Source organism: Salmo salar, chromosome 28, assembly GCF_965601325.2.
Source record: "Salmo salar chromosome 28, fSalSal1, whole genome shotgun sequence".
In the NCBI taxonomy this organism is placed as follows: domain Eukaryota; kingdom Metazoa; phylum Chordata; class Actinopteri; order Salmoniformes; family Salmonidae; genus Salmo; species Salmo salar.
Genome location: NC_138318.1, coordinates 43,123,028 through 43,146,903, shown reverse-complemented (window position 1 = coordinate 43,146,903; position 23,876 = coordinate 43,123,028).

Genomic DNA, 23,876 nt, shown 5'->3' with positions numbered 1-23,876 from the left:
GACCACAACTACTGACCACTACATACCACAACTACTGACCACAACTACTGATCACTACATACCACAACTACTGACCACAACTACTGACCACAGCTACTGACCACAGCTACTGACCACTACATACCACAACTATTGACCACAGCTACATACCACATCTACTGGCCACAGCTACTGACCACAACTACTGACCACAACTACTGACCACAACTACTGACCACAACCACACAACTAGCCTTCCCTGTAGCTCAGTTGGTAGAGCATGGTGTTTGCAACGCCAGGGTTGTGGGTTCGATTCCCACGGGGGGCCAGCACAGGAAAAAAAAAAATGTATGAAATGAAATGTATGCATTCACTACTGTAAGTCGCTCTGGATAAGAGCGTCTGCTAAATGACTCAAATGTAATGTAAATGTAACTACTGAACCACAACTACTGACCACAGCTACTGACCACAACTACTGACCACAACCACACAACTACTGACCACAACTACTGACCACAGCTACTGAACCACACAACTACTGACCACAACCACACAGCTACAGACCACAGCTACTGACCACATCTACTGACCACAGCTACCATGCACAACCACACAACTACTGACCACAGCTACAGACCACAACCACACAACTACTGACCACAGCTACAGACCACAACCACACAACTACTGACCACAACCACACAACTACTGACCACAGCTACTGACCACAACCACACAACTACTGACCACAGCTACTGACCACATCTACTGACCACAGCTACCATGCACAGCTACTGACCACAACCACACAACTACTGACCAGAACTACTGACCACAACCACACAACTACTGACCACAACTACTGACCACAACTACTGACCACAGCTACTGACCACAACCACACAACTACTGACCACAACCACACAGCTACTGACCACAGCTACTGACCACAACCACACAACTACTGACCACAGCTACTGACCACAACTACTGCACTAGCTCTGGTCCTCTACTACTGCACTAGCTCTGGTCCTGGGCGCAGCTAGCTAGCTCTGGTCTGCACTAGCTCTGGTCCAGCTCTGGTCCTGGGCGCAGCTAGCTAGCTCTGGTATGCACTATAAATTAAAATATAATTACTTAAAGTAGCATAAATTAGCATATAATATCCACCAAAAATAATTGTAGCTCTTGAACCGTTCAAGCTAGAGACACCAAACCAACGTTCACTTGTTCAAGCTATCCTATCAATCAATATTTTAATATACCTATTTTTTCAACTCTAACCAGTGACCATTACTACTGCAGACAATAGCACCAACTTTCACATGTTCAGGCTATCCTAATGTCACGTCCTGACCAGTATAAGGGTTAATCGTTATTGTAGTTTATTCAGGACCCGGCAGAGGGTATTTGTTTTATGTGGTTCGGGGTGTTGTTTTATTTAGTAGGGCGTTTGATTAATTATTTCTGGGTTTTTGGGTAATGTTCTATGTTTGTATTTCTATGTGGTCTCTGGTCTTTTGTATTTCTATGTCTGGTTTATTGGGGTTGGACTCTCAATTGGAGGCAGGTGCCTTCTCGTTGCCTCTGATTGGGAGTCCTATATATGGGTATGTGTTTGGTTTAGTGTTTGTAGGAGATTGTTTCTTGTTTCGCCTGTGTGAGCCTGACAAGACTGTTTTGTTGTTCGTGAGTTCTTTGTTTGTTATTTTGGTGTTTTCTTGATTTAAAAAGAAATACAAGATGAGCATCCACATTCCTGCTGCGTTTTGGTCCTCCATTCCCGACGACAACCCAACATCAAATTCTTTAAAACTATAACAATGGAAATGTGCATACATTTCCATAAAATAACCCACCAACATTAACTCATGAACCATTCAAGCTAGATACCCTGAACATACAAAAGTTGGTTTGGTGTATCCTAACTTTTTATCTGCCTACTTTTTCAACTATAACCAATCACTACCACCATTACTATTGCAGACCCTACCACTACTATTACGTATTTCAAAACCATACATACTTTTAAAACTACTTAGCTTTTAATAGTCAGTAAAACTTTTTAAACTTCTACCACAAAAATACTTTAAAGAGTTAAAGTCCCACCAATTGTATTTCATGTACAATTACCATGTAGTTATTATTCTCATTTGGCACACTACTTATTTTACACACTTTGAGCTAGAAACGTAATTTAAACGTTAAAACGTGTAGACCGGTCCCAATTGAAAATCTTGCAAGACATAACATATTAAAATCTGGCATTTGAACAAAAATAGCTTTTTTTCCCCCGATAAAAAGTTAGCTGTTTTAGTAACCGCATCAACATTTTCTGTAACTTTTTATAAACTACTGAAATTTTGACCACTTGCCAAACAAGTCAGACAAAACATGACATCTTCCTTTAATTCTCTGCTTTTCAAATCTGAAGAATGACTAGGCCTCGCTTTTACCGGCCAATAGATAGAGCTGTTTTAGAAACCCACCAACTGCTCTCTTCATAGTTTCAGTAAGTCATGCCAGATGCTAACCGATACATTACGTACCAATAGCAGCTGCAAATTCCAATGAAAAATTACATTTTTGATAATTCACTTTCCTTACTTTGTCTAACACTATCAGGAATCTAGCGAATAAGTTGTGGGTCAGAATAAGTATTATTAGTAATTCTTTAGTTTCGTAGAAAAACATTGTTAGCATGTTTCTCACACAGGCTTTAGCCATGGAGGGAGCGGCATTGCCAAGGCTACTGTTGCCTAGCAACGCTTAACTCAGGAGGGTCGCTAACATTTTGAAGCTGAGCCATTTGCTCTGTGCTCTGCTGCACAGTACAGTCGTATCTGACTAAGATCATAACATGGTGTCAGAAGTGCTTCAACCTCGTCAAATATAAGACGGGAGAGATTATTTTCACAGAAAATAATAATGTTCGTTGAGTTGTTGGGAGTTTAGAGCGATGAAAGTACCTAACAGCTAACTGCTCTCTCATGTCTCTTCATTGAGCAGAGCAGTCTAAGTGGAGCCGTTGATATGGAAACACACACTCAGAGCCACCATGAGCAGAATGCATGCAGAGTGAGCTGCCTAGTGCAGGGAGCGATCAAGTGACAGACAGAGAGGAGCAGCTAAGGGGATTTACTAATGTAGGAGGTTATTTCTGATTTTGGGCAGGCCAGGCCTTAAATTTGTCAGAAGCAATCAGGCCAATTTAAAGTAGGGCCTAAACCTCGCGGACATGGGTAGGGCTTAAAAATCATGCCCGTGCAGAGCTCTATTCACTATCTTTGCTTGTCCTTCTCAGGATCGTGGTCCATGCTCGAAATAACTAAACTGGCTAGTTTGCCTATACAGTGCCTTTGGAAAGTATTCAGGCCCCTTGTCTTTTTCCACATTTTGTTACGTAACAGCCTAATTCTAAAATGGATGAAATATTTTTTTCCCCCCTCAAATCTACACACAATACCCCATAATGACATCACAATACCCCATAATGACATCACAATACCCCATAATGACATCACAATACCCCATAATGACATCACAATACCCCATAATGACATCACAATACCCCATAATGACATCACAATACCCCATAATGATAAAGCAAAAACAGGTTTAGAATTTAGCAAGTGTATTAAAAATAAGAAACAATCACATTTACATACAGTCAAGAAAAGTTAAGTACACCCCTTTTTTATATACATATTTGGACACATGAATATTTGAGCTAAATTCCAACCACAAAAAAAAAGTACTTTGAAACTGTTATGCAATTAAAATAAACAAAAATGAAATTTCCTTATGCAGAAAAAGTGTACACCCCGACCTTTACCATCACCTAAAATGAGGATCAGGTGCACCAAAACAGGTGCAAATGATTAGGAAATCATTACCTTGGGAGGGTCAGTGTCACGTCCTGACCAGTAATAGGGGTTATTTGTTATTGTAGTTTGGTCAGGACGTGGCAAGGGGTATTTGTTTTATGTGGTTCGGGGGTTGTGTGTATGTAGAGGGGTGTTGTATTTATGTGTTCCGGGGTTTTTGGTGTATGTTCTTGCTTTGGTATTCTAGGATTCTAGGTTGTGTATTTCTTTGTTGGCCTGGTGTGGCTCTCAATCAGGAACAGCTGTACATCGTTGTTTCTGATTGAGAGTCATACTTAGGGAGATTGTTTTCACCTGTCCCTTTGTGGGTAGTTGAGGAACTAATGGACAATCCACAAAGGAACTCTAGAGGTTCTAGAGTTCGAGTTCTTGGTCACGTCCCTGACCAAGGCCCTTCTCCCGCAATTGCTCAGTTTGGCCAGGCGGGCAGCTCTCGGACGAGTCTTGGTGGTTCCAAACTTCTTCCATTTTAGAATGATGGAGGCCACTGTGTTCTTGGGGAACTTCAATTCTGCAGACATTTTTTGGTGCACTTCCCCAGACCCGAACCTCGACACAATTTCGCTCTGACATGCACTGTCAACTTTGGGACTTTATATAGACAGGTGTGTGCCTTTCCAAATCATGTCCAATCAATTGAATCTACCTCAGCTGGCTCAGTTGGTAGAGCATGGTGTTTGCAACACCAGGGTTGTGGGTTCGATTCCCACGGTGGACCAGTACGGAAGAAAAAAAATGTATGAAATGTATGCATTCACTACTGTAAGTCGCTCTGGATAAGAGCGTCTGCTGAATGACTAAAATGTAAAATGGATGATCAATGGAAACAGGATTCACCTGAGCTCAATTCTGAGTCTCATAGGAAAGGGTATGGATACTTATGAAAATAAGGTATTTATGAAAACAGTTTTCGCTTTGTCATTATTGGGTATTGTGTGTAGATTAATGGGGGAAAAAAATATGTATTCAATTTTAGAATAAGGCTGAAATGTAACCAATGTGGAAATAGTCAAAGGGTCTGAATGCACTGTACGAACCCTGTCCATTTTAAACCCTGACCAACTAACTACCTGTGTGTTTCTGTCTGCAGACTGTAAAGTGTTGAGTAACAACTGACAAGGAGTTTAGAAGAATAGAATAAACAGATTTGCACAAAGAGATTTAATAAATATATCCCAGAATCTTACACTAATCACAATTTCTCTGCCTCTGTGTTGGTCATCAGACCGGCCAGGTAAGGTTTTCACCTTCCCCGTGGTGTCAGACATGGCCCATGTGAAGCTGAAGATCCTCTTCACTGACCTCCGGAAGACGCAGTCACTCTTCTCTATGGCTACCAGAGCCCACAGCAATGACTTCATCCTTTATAAGCCCAGTGTTGGGGTCTACCAGGTAACTGATGAAGGGGATGAGTAGAGACTGGACTGGAACAGACTAATGGAGGGGATGAGTAGAGACTGGACTGGAACAGACTAATGGAGGGAATGTGTTTGTAAGAGACTGAGTATTTGTATTTATTATGGATCCCTATTAGTTCCTGCCAGGGCAGCAGCTACTCTTCCTGGGGTTTATTTTGGATCCCCCATTAGTTCCTGCCAGGGCAGCAGCAACTCTTCCTGGGGTTTATCATGGATCCCCATTAGTTCCGGCCAAGGCCGCAGCTACTCTTCCTGGGGTTTATTATGGATCCCCATTAGTTCCGGCCAAGGCCGCAGCTACTCTTCCTGGGGTTTATTTTGGATCCCCCATTAGTTCCTGCCAGGGCAGCAGCAACTCTTCCTGGGGTTTATCATGGATCCTTATTAGTTCCTGCCAAGGCAGCAGCTACTCTTCCTGGGGTTTATTATGGATCCCCATTAGTTCCTGTCAAGGCAGCAGCTACTCTTCCTGGGGTTTATTATGGATCCCCATTAGTTCCTGCCGAGGCAGCAGCTACTCTTCCTGGGGTTTATTTTGGATCCCCCATTAGTTCCTGCCGAGGCAGCAGCTACTCTTCCTGGGGTTTATTATGGATCCCCATTAGTTCCTGCCAAGGCAGCAGCTACTCTTCCTGGGGTTTATTATGGATCCCCATTAGTTCCTGCCAAGGCAGCAGCTACTCTTCCTGGGGTTTATTATGGATCCCCATTAGTTCCTGCCAAGGCAGCAGCTACTCTTCCTGGGGTTTATTATGGATCCCCATTAGTTCCTGCCAAGGCAGCAGCTACTCTTCCTGGGGTTTATTATGGATCCCCATTAGTTCCTGCCAAGGAAGCAGCTACTCTTCCTGGGGTTTATTATGGATCCCTGTTAGTTCCTGCCAAGACAGCAGCTACTCTTCCTGGGGTTTATTATGGATCCCCATTAGTTCCTGTCAAGGCAGCAGCTACTCTTCCTGGAGTTTATTATGGATCCCCGTTAGTTCCTGCCAAGGCAGCAGCTACTCTTCCTGGGGTTTATTATGGATCCCCGTTAGTTCCTGCCGAGGCAGCAGCTACTCTTCCTGGGGTTTATTATGGATCCCCATTAGTTCCTGCCAAGGCAGCAGCTACTCTTCCTGGGGTTTATTATGGATCCCCATTAGTTCCTGCCAAGGCAGCAGCTACTCTTCCTGGGGTTTATTATAGATCCCCATTAGTTCCTGTCAAGGCAGCAGCTACTCTTCCTGGGGTTTATTATGGATCCCCATTAGTTCCTGCCGAGGCAGCAGCTACTCTTCCTGGGGTTTATTATGGATCCCCATTAGTTCCTGCCAAGGCAGCAGCTACTCTTCCTGGGGGTTTATTATGGATCCCCATTAGTTCCTGCCGAGGCAGCAGCTACTCTTCCTGGGGTTTATTATGGATCCCCATTAGTTCCTGCCAAGGCAGCAGCTACTCTTCCTGGGGTTTATTATGGATCCCCATTAGTTCCTGCCAAGGCAGCGGCTACTCTTCCTGGGGGTTTATTATGGATCCCCATTAGTTCCTGCCAAAGCAGCAGCTACTCTTCCTGGGGTACAGCAAAATTAAGGCAGTTATACAATTTAAAGAATATTGCAATATATTCATAACATATTTCACAACACACTAAGTGTGTGCCCTCAGAGCCCTACTCCACTACCACAGTATGGATGGGTGTCCAAGCTGTGTGCCAGTAGTTTAAACAGACAGCTCGGTGCATTCAACATGCCAATACCTCTCACAAATACAAGTAGTGATGAAGTCAATCTCTCCTCCACTTTGAGCCAGGAGAGATGGACATGCATATTAATATTAGCTCTCTGTGTACATCCAAGGGCCAGCCGTGAGGCCCTGTTCTGAGACAATTACAACTTTCCTAAGTCCCTATTTGTGGCACCTGACCACATGACAACAGTAGTCCAGGTGCGATAAAACTAGAGCCTGTAGGACCTGCCTTGTTGATAGTGTTGTTAAGAAGGTAGAAACTAGGGCCTGTAGGACCTGCCTTGTTGATAGTGTTGATAAGAAGGTAGAAACTAGGGCCTGTAGGACCTGCCTTGTTGATAGTGTTGATAAGAAGGTAGAAACTAGGGCCAGTAGGACCTGCCTTGTTGATAGTGCTGTTAAGAAGGTAGAAACTAGGGCCTGTAGGACCTGCCTTGTTGATAGTGTTGTTAAGAAGGTAGAAACTAGGGCCTGTAGGACCTGCCTTGTTGATAGTGTTGTTAAGAAGGTAGAAACTAGGGCCTGTAGGACCTGCCTTGTTGATAGTGTTGTTAAGAAGGTAGAAACTAGGGCCTGTAGGACCTGCCTTGTTGATAGTGTTGTTAAGAAGGTAGAAACTAGGGCCTGTAGGACCTGCCTTGTTGATAGTGCTGTTAAGAAGGTAGAAACTAGGGCCTGTAGGACCTGCCTTGTTGATAGTGCTGTTAAGAAGGTAGAAACTAGGGCCTGTAGGACCTGCCTTGTTGATAGTGTTGTTAAGAAGGTAGAAACTAGGGCCTGTAGGACCTGCCTTGTTGATAGTGCTGTTAAGAAGGTAGAAACTAGGGCCTGTAGGACCTGCCTTGTTGATAGTGCTGTTAAGAAGGTAGAAACTAGGGCCTGTAGGACCTGCCTTGTTGATAGTGCTGTTAAGAAGGTAGAAACTAGGGCCTGTAGGACCTGCCTTGTTGATAGTGTTGTTAAGAAGGTAGAAACTAGGGCCTGGAGGACCTGCCTTGTTGATAGTGTTGTTAAGAAGGCAGAGCAGCGCTTTATTATGGACAGACTTCTCCCCATCTTAGCTACTGTTGTATCAATATGTTTTGACAATGACAGTTTACAATCCAGGGTTACTCCAAGCAGTTTAGTCACCTCAACTTGCTCAATTTCCACATTATTTATTAGAAGGTGTAGTTTAGGTTCAGGGTTTAGTGAATGATTTGCCCCAAATACAATGCTTTTAGTTTTAGAAATATTTTGTACTAACTTATTCCTTGCCACCCACTCTGAAACTAACTGCAGATCTTTGTTAAGTGTTAGTCATTTCAGTCGCTGTAGTAGCTGACGTGTATAGTGTTGGGTCATCCTCATACATAGACACTCTGGCTTTACTCAAAGCCAGTTGCATGTGGTTAGTAAAAATTGAAAAAAGCAAGGGCCTAAACAAGGAATTCCTGATTCTACCTGGATTATGTTGTAGAGGCTTCCATTGAAGAACACCATCTGTGTTCTATTAGACAAGTAACTCTTTATCCACATTATAGCAGGGGGTGTAAAGCCATAACACAGATGTGTTTTCAGCAGCAAACTATGATCGATAATATCAAAAGCCGTGCTGAAATCTAACAAAACAGCCCCCACAATCATTGTATCATCAATTTCTCTCAGCTAATCATCAGTCAATTGTGTAAGTGCCTTTGCTTGTTGAATGCTCTTCCCTATAAGTGTGCTAAAAGTCTGTTGTCAATTTGTTTACAGTTAAATAGCACTGTATCTGGTGAACACATTTCCTGTGTTGGTAACAGGCTGATTGGTCGGCTATTTGAGCCAGTAACGGGGGCTTTACTATTCTTGGGTAGCGGAATGACTTTAGCTTCCCTCCAGGCCTGAGGGCACTGCTCTCTAGTAGGCTTAAATTGAAGATGTGGCAAATAGGAGGGGCAATATTGTCCACTATTATCCTCAGTAATTTTCCATCCAAGTTGTCAGACCCTGGTGGCTTGTCATTGTTGATAGACAACCTCTTCCACACTCACTTTACAGAATTCAAAATGACAATGTGTCGCGCCCTGACCTGAGAGAGACGTTTTATTTCTCTATTTTGTTCGGTCAGGGTGTGGGGTGGGCATTCTATGTGTTATATTTCTATGTTATTTTTTTCTCCTTTGATTGGCCTAGTATGGTTCCCAATCAGAGGCAGCTGTCTATCGTTGTCTCTGATTGGGAACCATACTTAGGCAGCCTTTTTCCCTCCTTCAGTCTTGGGATCTTGTTTTTGTACAGCTCAGTGAGCCTGCAGAACGTGACGTTCGGTTTTTCATTATTTTAATTTAGTGTTCTGAGTTAAATAAAATAGAAATATGAACACTTACCACGCTGCCCCTTGGCCTTCTCCTTACGACCATCGTCACACAATGCTTGTCTCTCATAAGTTAGTCAGATATAAGTTAGTCAGATATACTTGGATGTGGTGTCAGCGTTTGTTGCTGGCATATCATGCCTAAATTTGCTCATCTTGTCAATGATTCTTATTATTTTTTAAAGTAGTTGGGAATATCAGTGGGTTTTGTGATGAATGAGACATATGATTCAATGAATGATGGAGCTGAGTTTGCCTTTTTTTTTTAATTTTTAAGTGTAATTTAAGGTGCTCCAAAACTTTTTACTATCATTCTTTCTATCGTTTATTTTTTCATAGTATAGTTTATTTTTATTCAGTTTAGTCACATGATTTCTTAATTTGCAGTACGTTTACCAATCGGTTGAGCAGCCAGACTTATTTGCCTTTCCTTTCATCCTCATCCCTCTCAAACATACAATTTTTCAATTCCTCATCAATCCACGGGGATTTAACAGTTTTTACAGTCATTTTCTTAATGGGTGCTTATTAGTAACTGGGATCAGTAGTTTCATAAATGTGTCCAGTGCAGCGTCTGGTTGCTCCTCATTACACACCACAGACCAGCAAATATTATTTACATAATCAACATATGAATCACAACAAAACGTACTGTATGACCTCTTATACATTATATTAGGCCCAGCCTTTGGAACTTTGGTTTTCCTAGATATGGCTACTATATTGTGATAACTACATCCTATGGATTTGGATACTGCTTTAAAACACATTTCTGCAGCGTTAGTAAAGATGTGATCGATACATGTTGATGATTTAATTCCTGCGCTGTTTGTAACTACCCTGGTTAGTTGACTGATAACCTGAACCAGGTTGCAGGCACTGGTTACAGTTTGAAGCTTTTTATTGAGTGGGCAGCTTGATGAAAGCCAGTCAATATTTAAAATCACCCAGAAAATATTGATATCTGTTGATATCACATACATTATCAAGCATTTCACACATGTTATCCAGATACTGACTGTTAGCACTTGGTGGTCTATAGCAGCTTCCCACCAGAATGGGCTTTAGGTGAGGACAGATGAACCTGTAGTCATTATTAACAGTATTTAACATGAGTGGGTTTGGATGTGTAGGAGTTTTAAAACACTCCATTAGGCTGTGTTCCTTGTTTCAATCCTGTCTCTGTAATGGCTGTCGGGAGAGAGAGTAGACCAAGGCGCAGCGGAGTTAGTGTTCATCATAGTTATTTAATTAACGTAAGAACACGATACAAAAAACAAGAAAACCGAACAGCCAAAACAAGTCCTGTCAGGTGCGAAACGAAACAGAAACAATTACCCACAAAACCCCAACGGAAAAACAGGCCCTTATGTGTGACTCCCCAATCAGCAACAACCAACTACAGCTGTGCCTGATTGGAAGCCACACGGCCAAAATCAATGAAACAGACAACATAGAAAATGAACATAGAACGCCCACCCAATGTAACACCCTGGCCTAACCAAAATAAAGAACAAAAAACCCCTCTCTATGGCCAGGGCGTTACATAGTGGTGGAGTAGGGGCCTGAGGGCACACAGTCCAGGGCGTTACAGTCTCTTGGTTTTGTGTTGGTGTCATTCAGCTATATCTCTTTGTTTGGATCGGCTTGTTGTCATTATTTCTTATTATCAATGAAAGCTGATAATTCAGTGTTCTGTCCTTAAACTCATGCCTATCCTCTCCAATGCACTACAGCCATCAATCGATCAATCAAATGTATTTATATAGCCCTTCTTACATCAGCTGATATCTCAAAGTGCTGTACAGAAACCCAGCCTAAAACCCCAAACAGCAAGCAATGCAGATGTAGAAGCACGGTGGCTAGAAAAAACTCCCTAGAAAGGCCAGCACCTAGGAAGAAACCTAGAGAGGAACCAGGCTATGAGGGGTGGCCAGTCCTCTTCTGGCTGTGCCGGGGTGGAGATTATAACAGTACATGGCCAAGATGTTCAATAATAATAATCATAGTGGTTGTCGAGGGTGCAACAAGTCTGCAACTCAAGAGTAAGTGTCAGTTGGCTTTTTCATAGCCGATCATTGAGAGTATCTCTACCGCTCCTGCTGTCTCTAGAGAGTTGAAAACAGCAGGTCTGGGACAGGTAGCACGTTCGGTGAACAAGTCAGGGTTCCATAGCCGCAGGCAGAACAGTTGAAACTGGAGCAGCAGCACGGCCAGGTGAACAGGTCAGGGTTCCAGCAGGTCTGGGACAGGTAGCACGTCCGGTGAACAGGTCAGGGTTCCAGCAGGTCTGGGACAGGTAGCACGTCCGGTGAACAGGTCAGGGTTCAATAGCTGCAGGCAGAACAGTTGAAACAGCCATGAGTTGTTTCTTACAGCTTGCTGAAATAGCATCATGTTATGTCATTCTAGATCAGAGCCACTTTCCCTAAGAATCAAAACTCTTCAGTTAATTTTTCTACCTGGTTACAATGCCTTCAGAAAGCATTCATAACCCCTTCACATATTCCACATTTTATTACAGCCTAAATTCAAAGTGAAAACAGGTTTTTAGGCATGTTGGAAAATGTATTGAAAAGGAAATACAGAAATATCAAATTTACACAAGTATTCACACCCCTGAACGTGGCAAAGCAATTAACTTTTGGTCCTGAATACGAAGCGTTATGTTTGGGGCAAATCCAATACAACACTGAGTACTACTCTCCATATTTTCAAGCACATTGGTGGCTGCATCATGTTATGGGTATTCTTGTAATCGTTATGGACTGGGGCATTTTTCAAGATAACAAAGAAATGGAACGGAGCCAAGCACAGGCAACATCCTAGAGGAAAACCTGGTTCAGTCTGCTTTCCACCACACATTGGGAGATAAATTCACCTTTCAGCAGGACAATAACCTAAAACACAAGGCCAAATATACACTGGAGTTGCTTACCAAGACGACATTGAATGTTCCCGATTGGCCGAGTTACAGTTTTGTAATGACAAATGTTTTCACTTTGTCATTATGGGGTATTGTGTGTAGATGGGTGAAAACAAAATTAATTTAATACATTTTGAATTCAGTCTGTAACAACAAAATGTGGAATAAGTCAAGGGGTATGAATACTTTCTGAAGGCACTGTATACACACTCCATAGACACTCCAACACCTACATGTAACGGCTGTCGTGAGAGAGAGTAGACCAAGGTGCAGCAGAGTTAGTGTTCATCATTGAATATTTAATAGCAGAAATAAGAAAAAAACTACAGCCAACAGTCCTGTCAGGTGCAAAACACTAACAGAAACAATTACCCACAAAACCCCAACGGAAAAACATGCTCCTTATGTGTGACTCAGCAACAACGAACTTCAGCTGTGCCTGATTGGGAGCCACACACGGCCCAAAACAAAGAAATACCAAAACATAGAAAAAGGAACATAGAACGCCCACCCAATGTAACACCCTGGCCTAACCAAAATACAGAACAAAAACCCCTCTCTATGGCCAGGGCGTTACACTACATTCCATCTTAAAGTCCGGCACTTAAAACAAAGTAGGTTGTTAGTGGCCACCAGAGAAAAGGAAAGTCAACACATTTTTTTAAATTATTATTAGCATTTAAGCTTGCCAATCATGTTCAGTTTAAACTCCTGAAAGGTCAAGTGGTGAAAGGTCATAGGTGATTCTGCACCAGGACACGGTAGAGACAGTAGAGCTGAAATGTCCACGATACAGGAGTAGAGCTGAAATGTCCACGACACAGGAGAAGAGCTCAAACAAACGTCATGAAAGACAGGGTGGGACTCTTTCAAGATACAGTATGCTGTCATGTTCTCTTCTGTTATGAACATGACCATCTCTAGGTAATAAATAAATGATAAACTAGCCATGTTCTCTTCTCTAATGAACATAGCTACCATCTCTAGGTAATAAATAAATGATAAACTAGCCATGTTCTCTTCTCTAATGAACATAGCTACCATGTTCCAGCATCCATTTTTATTTTGCCTGTCTGTGAGTTCTGACTCAGAGAAAATAGAAAGGAAAATATGTTTCTTATCATTTCATGGTGACCTTCATTCGGTGATCTGTATTCATGGTTGCCAAGGTAAGCCAGCCTTCCCCAAAAAAATTGAGTATAAAAAAAAATAAAATAAAATACTTAAAAATAATTCATCTTTGGTGTCTCTGCATTTCATAATGTACCTTCAGTTGCCAAGAGGCTGAATGTATCTCACAGGAGAAAGCATTTGATCGGGCAAAACACCGCCCCTCTGTCTCTCTACGTAGAGCCCATCTATCTGATGCAGTCTGGTCATAAAGAGTATGACATTGTTGCCGCCCGTAGCATTGAAGGCAGTCAGCATCTGGCCCCCCTTGACAAAAAAAGTATAAAACATTTGCCAATTAGCATTGAGCTCAACTGTGAATGTTCCTGGCGCATCAAAAAAACGTGTCAAGGGAAGCTAGCTCAGATTTGGTGTCACTCCTATCAAATCCCATTGACATACGTCAGTGACAGAAAAACTTGAATTGTTGCATCTCGTTGTGTTGTAATCCTCTGGTGTCTAATTAGCCAGCTAGCTACAGTAAAACGGGCCCTTTCCTAAATTACTCATGGATGGAGATAGGGGATTTGGACTTGTGGTTTTACTTCATTCTCCGTACTGGCCAATGATTATAATTGCAATTCTGATCTAACCATTAATTCATACATTGTTGTGCCCCTCCCTGGCCTGAGAGGATGGAAGTTCAATATGTAGCTATATGTAGAAGGATAATGTTAACTAGCGAGCGTTGCCCATGCTAGCGAACAAGAATTTAACCCTGGTAGCCTAGTGTTTCTCTAAAAGTAAGGTGAGTCAACATGCTTTTCTACTTGCACACACACACACACACACACACACACACACACACACACACACACACACACACACACACACAAAAATCAGAACCACAGACAGCCACATCATATTTAGCTTACGTTGATTGGACTAAAATGTTTTTGGTATCTTTTAGTTGTCACTGTATTAGACAAAGCAGAGGTGATTAGATGATGTTGAAAAGGTCCTGGAATAATGGAGGCAGCTCCTGTTTTCTTTGCGCCGTTCAGTAACTCTCTAAGGGCCATTTAACCAAGAAGGAGAGGGATGGAGTGCTGCCTCAGATGACCTGGCCTCCACAATCAACTGACCTCAACCCAATTGAGATAGTTTGGTTCAACTGCAGAGTGAAGGAAAAGCAGCCAACAAGTGCTCAGCATACAGTTGAAGTCAGAAGTTTACATACACTTAGGTTGGAGTCATTAAAAGTCATTTTTCAACCACTCCACAAAATGTATTCTTAACAAACTATATTATTTAACTACTATTTAACTTATAATTCACTGTATCACAATTCCAGTGGGTCAGAAGTTTACATTCACCAAGTTGACTGTGCATGTAAACAGCTTGGAAAATTCCAGAAAATGATGTCATGGCTTTAGAAGCTTCTGATAGGCCAATTGACACAATTTGAGTCAATTGGAGGTGTACCTGTGGATGTATTTCAAGGCCTACCTTCAAGCTCAGTGCCTCTTTACTTGACATCATGGGAAAATCAAAAGAAATCAGCCAAGACCTCAGAAGAAAAATTGTTGACCTCCAGAAGTCTGGTTCATCCTTGGGAGCAATTTCCAAACGCCTGAAGGTACCACGTCCATCTGTACAAACAATAGTATGCAAGTATAAACACCATGGGACCACGCAGCTGTCATACCGCTCAGGAAGGAGATGCGTTCTGTCTCCTAGAGATGAACGTACTTTGGAGCGAAAAGTGCAAATCAATCCCAGAACAGCAAGAGACCCTGTGAAAATGCTGGAGGAAACGGGTACAACAGTATCTATATCCACAGTAAAACGAGTCCTATATCGACATAACCTGAAAGGCCGCTCAGCAAGGAAGAAGCCACTGCCCCAAAACCGCCATAAAAAAGCCAGACTACGGTTTTCAACTGCACATGGGAACAAAGATCGTACTTTTTGGAGAAATGTCCTCTGGCTTGATGAAACAAAAATAGGTTTGTGTTTGGCCATAATGACCATCGTTATGTTTGGAGGAAAAAAGGGGGAGGTTTGCAAGCCGAAGAACACCATCCCAACCGTGAAGCACGGGGGTGGCAGCATCATGTTGTGGGGGTGCTTTGCTGCAGGAGGGACTGGTGCACTTCACAAAATAGATGGCAACATGAGGGAGGAAAATTATGTGGATATTGTGGCAAAGAAGGGGGTCGAGTGATAAATGGCAGATATGTGAGGGCAGAACTAATAAACGGGCTCTGCCCGATCACTAAAATGGCCACCCCGATCAGAACTACAGATCACAAAATGGCCGACTGCCAAAACTACAATTCCCAGAAGCAAGGGGAACCCTCAGAAGGTGGAGCCGACCCACAGATAAAAGGTCAAGAAAAACCAGGAAGAGAGAGAGAGGGCGGGAAGGATCTATGAACCATAGAGAAAGAGACAATCTACATTGGCTGGATTTACCGTGTACGAGCTGGACTGTTATGGACTTACCTGTTGGCGTTTAGACCTGGACCTACCGAGAACCAGATTTGTGTACCGAACCCTGCTATCCTTGACCTTACCTGCGGCCTGGGTGGACCAGGACAGCGAAACAAACACACAGGTACTGTCATGTTCGAAAGAACTTTCATTCTGGGCTGACTTTGGTGACAGTTTCCCACTTAATTTGTGACAAACGCTCCTAACTTTGAAGAGGTTTGCCACTATATATTGAAGCAACATCTCAAGACATCAGTCAGGAAGTTAAAGCTTTGTCGCAAATGGGTCTTCCAAATGGATAATGACCCCAAGCATACTTCCAAAGTTGTGGTAAAATGGCTTAAAGACAACAAAGTCAAGGTATTGGAGTGGCCATCACAAAGCCCTGACCTCATTCCCAAATTTGTGAAACTGAAAAAGCGTGTGCGAGCAAGGAGGCCTACAAACCTGACTCAGTTACACCAGCTCTGTCAGGAGGATAGGGACAAAATTCACCCAACTTATTGTGGGAAGCTTGTGGAAGGCTACCCGAAACGTTTGACCCAAGTTAAGCAATTTAAAGGCAATGCTACCAAATACTAATTGAGTGTATGTAAACTTCTGACCCACTGGGAATGTGATGAAAGAAATAAAACCTGAAATAAATCATTCTCTCTACTATTATTTTGACATTTCACATTCTTAAAATAAAGTGGTGATCCTAACTGACCTAAGACAGGGAATTTTTACTAGGATTAAATGTCAAGAATTGTTAAACTGAGTTTAAATGTATTTGTCTAAGGTGTATGTAAACTTCCGACTTCAACTGTATGTGGGGACTCCTTCAAGACTGTTGGAAAAGCATTCCAGGTGAAGTTGGTTGAGAGAATGCCCAGAGTGTGCAAAGCTGTCATCAAGGCAAAGGGTGGCTACTTTAAAGAATAATACAAAAATATATTTTGATTTGTTTAACACGTTTTTGGTTATTACATTATTCCATATGTCTTATTTCATAGTTTGATGTCTTCACTATTATTCTACAATGTAGAAAATAGTAAAAAATAAAGAAAAACCCTTGAATGAGTAGGTGTGTCCAAACATTTGACGGGTACTGTATAAGCATACCTCCTGACTGGGGGTTATTTTTTAAAGAAACTAAATATGCTTCTCTGCATCTCTGCTAAAATCTGAGTAAAAGATTTAAAGGAATGTGGGTATTATTTAGTAAATTTAGTAATTGCTTGCAAGCTAAGAAACTTAGACAAGCTAGCTACTTGGTGGCTTCTTGGTAGCTAGTTATGAGTTCGGGAGATTGGGAACCTATCTGGGCTAGCCAACTTTATAAAATTGGTAGGTGGCTAGTAGTATTACAGAGAAATAACAACAAAATAATGTACCAATTATTTCGTGAATTATAAAACATTTTAAGGGACAAATCATGGGGCACATGCCCCTGTGTCCCCTGTTAGCATGACGTCTCTGATTTCTTCCCCAAGCCAACCTGTTCTGTTCCAACCACCAAGTGTTTGGTCCTCGCTTCAGCAGCTGGCGACAGACGGACCTGACCCATATTTCCTCGTCATAGCGAGGTCTCCCCCAGCTGAATGTGTAATTCTCTCACCTCCGGATCAAGCTGCTTGCCTCCTGATGGAGCTCCCTCCTCAAACGGAATATGCATAAACACAAGGGACATTTTGGGGAGAGAAACGGCACAGCCACAGCAAGCCGCTGATGAGACTATAGCCTACAGCTCACCGTCAACAATAACACGTATCGTGCTTCGTGGTCTGTCGTCATTCCATCCGGTCTGGAACGTTCCGGGGTTTACCTTTCGAGACCGTTCATCCCCATCGGTGTGATATTTGACAGGTCCCTTTGTTGGGTGGAGTCAAGTCCGCAATTTTCTATATTGGAATCATCACTGGCATCATTTCAGGTGGGTGAAACAAATCGCGTTCATAACAGTTGTTTTCAGGGCTCCTACATGCATTATGATATATTCAAATATTGTAAGTTCAATTGGATATGTTAATTATGAAACAGTAGTGGATTATAGCTTATTGGCTTTAAAGTCATGTAAAACCATTGTAGGCTAAGGAAGGGCGTAGGGGGTATTATAGCAGGAGAACAGCCCATATTGCCGTGGTGATAAATAACCATATTTAGTTGTTTAATAACCAGCCTTAGTTCCACCGTTAGATCTGGTTGAATAATAAGCCCTATATTAAGCCCTATAGTAAGCCCTATATTAAGCCCTATAGTAAGCCCTATAATAAGCCCTATATTAAGCCCTATAATAAGCCCTATATTAAGCCCTATATTAAGCCCTATATTAAGCCCTATATTAAGCCCTATAGTAAGCCCTATAGTAAGCCCTATATTAAGCCCTATACTAAGCCCTATATTAAGCCCTATACTAAGCCCTATACTAAGCCCTATATTAAGCCCTATAATAAGCCCTAATAATAAGCCCTATATTAAGCCCTATAATAAGCCCTAATAATAAGCCCTATAATAAGCCCTATAGTAAGCCCTATAATAAGCCCTATAGGTTATTACACAGTAGCTAGATGATGATACATGATGACCCGGTCTATAACAACATTATCAGTTGGTACCGGGTTATAACAGGTTGTTTTGTGCGCACCCACCATGGAAAATGATTCAGTTGAATAACCTAGTAGCCTAGTTGTCTCATCTCAACATATAAACCAATGTTGAGATGAGAGGCAGGAGTTCAGTTCAACCATTTACAGTGCATCCGGAAAGTATTCAGACCCCTTGACTTTTTCCTCATTTTGTTACCTTACAACTTGGATTTAAAAAAGGTTTACTCTTCAATCTACACATAATGGCAAAGTGAAAAAAGGTTTTTAGATATTTTTGCAAATTTATGAAACATGAAAAACAGAAATGCATTTACGTAAGTATTCAGACCTTTTGCTATGAGACTCGAAATGGAGCTCAGGTGCATCCTGTTTCCATTGATCATCCTTGAGATGTTTCTACAACTTGATTGGAGTCCAGCTGTGATGAATTCAATTGATTGGACATGATTTGGAAAGGGACACACCTGTCTATATAAGGTCCCCGCTCCTCCGCTCTCTCCACTGGCTTCCAGTTGAAGCTCGCATCCGCTACAAGACCATGGTGCTTGCCTACGGAGCTGTGAGGGGAACGGCACCTCCGTACCTTCAGGCTCTGATCAGACCCTACACCCAAACAAGGGCACTGCGTTCATCCACCTCTGGCCTGCTGGCCCCCCTACCGCTGCGGAAGCACAGTTCCCGCTCAGCCCAGTTAAAACTGTTCGCTGCTCTGGCACCCCTATGGTGGAACAAGCTCCCTCACGATGCCAGGACAGCGGAGTCAATCACCACCTTCCGGAGACACCTGAAACCCCACCTCTTTAAGGAATACCTGGGATAGGATAAAGTAATCCTTCTAACCCCCCCCCAAAAAAGATATAGATGTACTATTGTAAAGTGGTTGTTCCACTGGATATAATAAGGTGAATGCACCAATTTGTAAGTTGCTCTGGATAAGAGCGTCTGCTAAATGACTTGTCTGCAGCGTTGAAGGTCCCCAATAACACAGTGGCCTCCATCATTCTTGTTTGGAACCACCAAGACTCTTCCCAGAGCTCAGCGGCGCCTTGGTCAGGGTGGTGACCAAGAACCCAATGATCACTTTGACAGAGCTCCAGAGTTCTTCTGTGGAGATGGGAGAACCTTCCAGAAGGACAACCATCTCTGCAGCACTCCACCAATCAGGCCTTTATGGTAGAGTTGCCAGACGGAAGCCACTCCTCAGTAAAAGGCACATGACAGCCCGCTTGGAGTTTGCCAAAAGGCACCTAAAGGACTCTCAGACCATGAGAAACAAGATTCTCTGGTCTGATGAAACCAAGATTGAACTCTTTGGCCTGAATGCCAGCATCACGTCTGGAGGAAACCTGGCACCATCCCTACGGTGAAGCATGGTGGTGGCAGCATCTTGCTGTGGGGATTTTTTCCAGAGGCAGGGACTGGGAAACTAGTCAGGATTGAGGGAAAGATTAATAGAGCAATGTACGAAGAGATCCTTGATGAAAACCTGCTCCAGAGCGCTCAGGACCTCAGACTAGGGTGAACATTCACCTTCACCTTCCAACAGGACAACGACCCTAAGCACACAGCCAAGACAACGCAGGAGTGGCTTCAGGACAAGTCTCTCAATGTCCTTGAGTGGCCCAGCCAGGGCCCGGACTTGAACCCGATCGAAAGTCTGGAGAGACCTGAAAATAACTGTGCAGCAACGCTCCCCATCCAACCTGACAGAGCTTGAGAGGATCTGCAGAGAAGAATAGGAGAAACTCCCCAAATACAGGTGTGCCAAGCTTGTAGTGTCATACCCAAGAAGACTCAAGGCTGTAATCGCTGCCAAAGGTGCTTCAACAAAGTACTGAGTAAATGGTCTGAATACTTGTAAATATAATATTTCAGTTTTTATTTTTTATAAATGTTTTACAAATCTCTAAAAACCTGTTTTTGCTTTGTCATTATGGGGTGTTGTGTGTAGATCGATGAGGGGAAAAAACGATGTAATCAATTTTAGAATAAGGCTGTAATGTAACAAAATGTGTAAAAAGTTAATGGGTCTGAATACTTTCCGATTGCAAGAGACATACAACATCTCTTCCCCATTATGAAGAAAAATGATGAACAACCTCACAAGCCCAACGTCTAGGTGATATCTCTGTTAGGGTTAGACTGGGTTAGACTGGAGTAGACTGGAGTAGACTGGGTTAGACTGGAGTAGACTGGATTAGACTGGATTAGACTGGGTTAGACTGGGGTAGACTGGAGTAGACTGGGTTAGACTGGAGTAGACTGGGTTAGACTGGAGTAGACTGGAGTAGACTGGAGTAGACTGGGTTAGACTGGGTTAGACTGGGTTAGACTGGAGTAGACTGGAGTAGACTGGGTTAGACTGGGTTAGACTGGGTTAGACTGGATTAGACTGGAGTAGACTGGAGTAGACTGGAGTAGACTGGAGTAGACTGGGTTAGACTGGGTTAGACTGGATTAGACTGGATTAGACTGGAGTAGACTGGGTTAGACTGTGGCATTAGGGTTAGACTGGAGTAGACTGGAGTAGATTGGAGTAGACTGGAGTAGACTGTGGTGTTAGGGTTAGACTGGGTTAGACTGGTTTAGACTGGGGAGTTAGGGGTAGACTGGGTTACACTGTGGAGTTAGGGTTCGACTGTGGAGTTAGGGGTTGACTGTGGAGTTAGGGGTAGACTGTGGAGTTAGGGGTAGACTGTGGAGTTAGGTGAGTGGCTGGAATGCCCCTCAGGGCTGATGTAGAGAAGGATGGAATGCCCCTCAGGGCTGATGTAGAGAAGGTTGGAATGCCCCTCAGGGCTGATGTAGAGGTGGATGGAATGCCCCACAGGGCTGATGTAGAGGAGGATGGAATGCCCCTCGGGGCTGATGTAGAGGTGGATGGAATGCCCCACAGGGCTGATGTAGAGGTGGCTGGAATGCCCCTCAGGGCTGATGTAGAGGTGGATGGAATGCCCCTCAGGGCTGATGTAGAGGTGGATGGAATGCCCCACAGGGCTGATGTAGAGGTGGCTGGAATGCCCCTCAGGGCTGATGTAGAGGTGGATGGAATGCCCCTCAGGGCTGATGTAGAGGTGGATGGAATGCCCCACAGGGCTGATGTAGAGGTGGATGGAATGCCCCCACAGGGCTGATGTAGAGGAGGATGGAATGCCCCTCAGGGCTGATGTAGAGATGGTTGGAATGCCCCTCAGGGCTGATGTAGAGGTGGATGGAATGCCCCACAGGGCTGATGTAGAGGTGGCTGGAATGCCCCTCAGGGCTGATGTAGAGGAGGATGGAATGCCCCTCAGGACTGATGTAGAGGTGGCTGGAATGCCCCTCAGGGCTGATGTAGAGAAGGTTGGAATGCCCCTCAGGGCTGATGTAGAGGTGGATGGAATGCCCCCACAGGGCTGATGTAGAGGAGGATGGAATGCCCCTCAGGGCTGATGTAGAGATGGTTGGGATGCCCCTCAGGGCTGATGTAGAGGAGGATGGAATGCCCCTCAGGGCTGATGTAGAGGAGGATGGAATGCCCCTCAGGGCTGATGTAGAGGAGGATGGAATGCCCCTCAGGGCTGATGTAGAGGAGGATGGAATGCCCCTCAGGGCTGATGTAGAGGTGGATGGAATGCCCCTCGGGGCTGATGTAGAGGAGGATGGAATGCCCCACAGGGCTGAAGTAGAGGAGGATGGAATGCCCCTCGGGGCTGATGTAGAGGAGGATGGAATGCCCCTCAGGGCTGATGTAGAGGTGGATGGAATGCCCCACAGGGCTGATGTAGAGGAGGATGGAATGCCCCTCAGGGCTGATGTAGAGGAGGATGGAATGCCCCTCAGGGCTGATGTAGAGGTGGATGGAATGCCCCTCAGGGCTGATGTAGAGGTGGATGGAATGCCCCTCAGGGCTGATGTAGAGATGGTTAGAATGCCCCTCGGGGCTGATGTAGAGGTGGATGGAATGCCCCTCGGGGCTGATGTAGAGGTGGATGGAATGCCCCTCGGGGCTGATGTAGAGGTGGATGGAATGCCCCTCAGGGCTGATGTAGAGGTGGATGGAATGCCCCTCAGGGCTGATGTAGAGGTGGATGGAATGCCCCTCAGGGCTGATGTAGAGGTGGATGGAATGCCCCTCAGGGCTGATGTAGAGGTGGATGGAATGCCCCTCAGGGCTGATGTAGAGGTGGATGGAATGCCCCTCAGGGCTGATGTAGAGGTGGATGGAATGCCCCACAGGGCTGATGTAGAGGAGGATGGAATGCCCCTCAGGGCTGATGTAGAGGTGGATGGAATGCCCCTCAGGGCTGATGTAGAGGAGGATGGAATGCCCCTCAGGGCTGATGTAGAGGAGGATGGAATGCCCCACAGGGCTGATGTAGAGGTGGATGGAATGCCCCTCAGGGCTGATGTAGAGGAGGATGGAATGCCCCTCAGGGCTGATGTAGAGGAGGATGGAATGCCCCTCAGGGCTGATGTAGAGGAGGATGGAATGCCCCTCAGGGCTGATGTAGAGGAGGATGGAATGCCCCTCAGGGCTGATGTAGAGGAGGATGGAATGCCCCTCAGGGCTGATGTAGAGGTGGATGGAATGCCCCTCGGGGCTGATGTAGAGGTGGATGGAATGCCCCTCAGGGCTGATGTAGAGGAGGATGGAATGGCCCTCAGGGCTGATGTAGAGGTGGATGGAATGCCCCTCAGGGCTGATGTAGAGGTGGATGGAATGCCCCTCAGGGCTGATGTAGAGGTGGATGGAATGCCCCTCGGGGCTGATGTAGAGGAGGATGGAATGCCCCTCAGGGCTGATGTAGAGGAGGATGGAATGCCCCTCGGGGCTGATCTAGAGGAGGATGGAATGCCCCCGGGGCTGATGTAGAGGAGGATGGAATGCCCCTCAGGGCTGATGTAGAGGAGGATGGAATGCCCCTCAGGGCTGATGTAGAGGAGGATGGAATGCCCCTCATGGCTGATGTAGAGGTGGATGGAATGCCCCTCAGGGCTGATGTAGAGGAGGATGGAATGCCCCTCAGGGCTGATGTAGAGGTGGATGGAATGCCCCTCAGGGCTGATGTAGAGGTGGATGGAATGCCCCTCAGGGCTGATGTAGAGGTGGATGGAATGCCCCTCAGGGCTGATGTAGAGGTGGATGGAATGCCCCTCAGGGCTGATGTAGAGGTGGATGGAATGCCCCACAGGGCTGATGTAGAGGAGGATGGAATGCCCCTCAGGGCTGATGTAGAGGAGGATGGAATGCCCCTCAGGGCTGATGTAGAGGTGGATGGAATGCCCCTCAGGGCTGATGTAGAGGTGGATGGAATGCCCCTCAGGGCTGATGTAGAGATGGTTGGGATGCCCCTCAGGGCTGATGTAGAGGAGGATGGAATGCCCCTCAGGGCTGATGTAGAGGAGGATGGAATGCCCCTC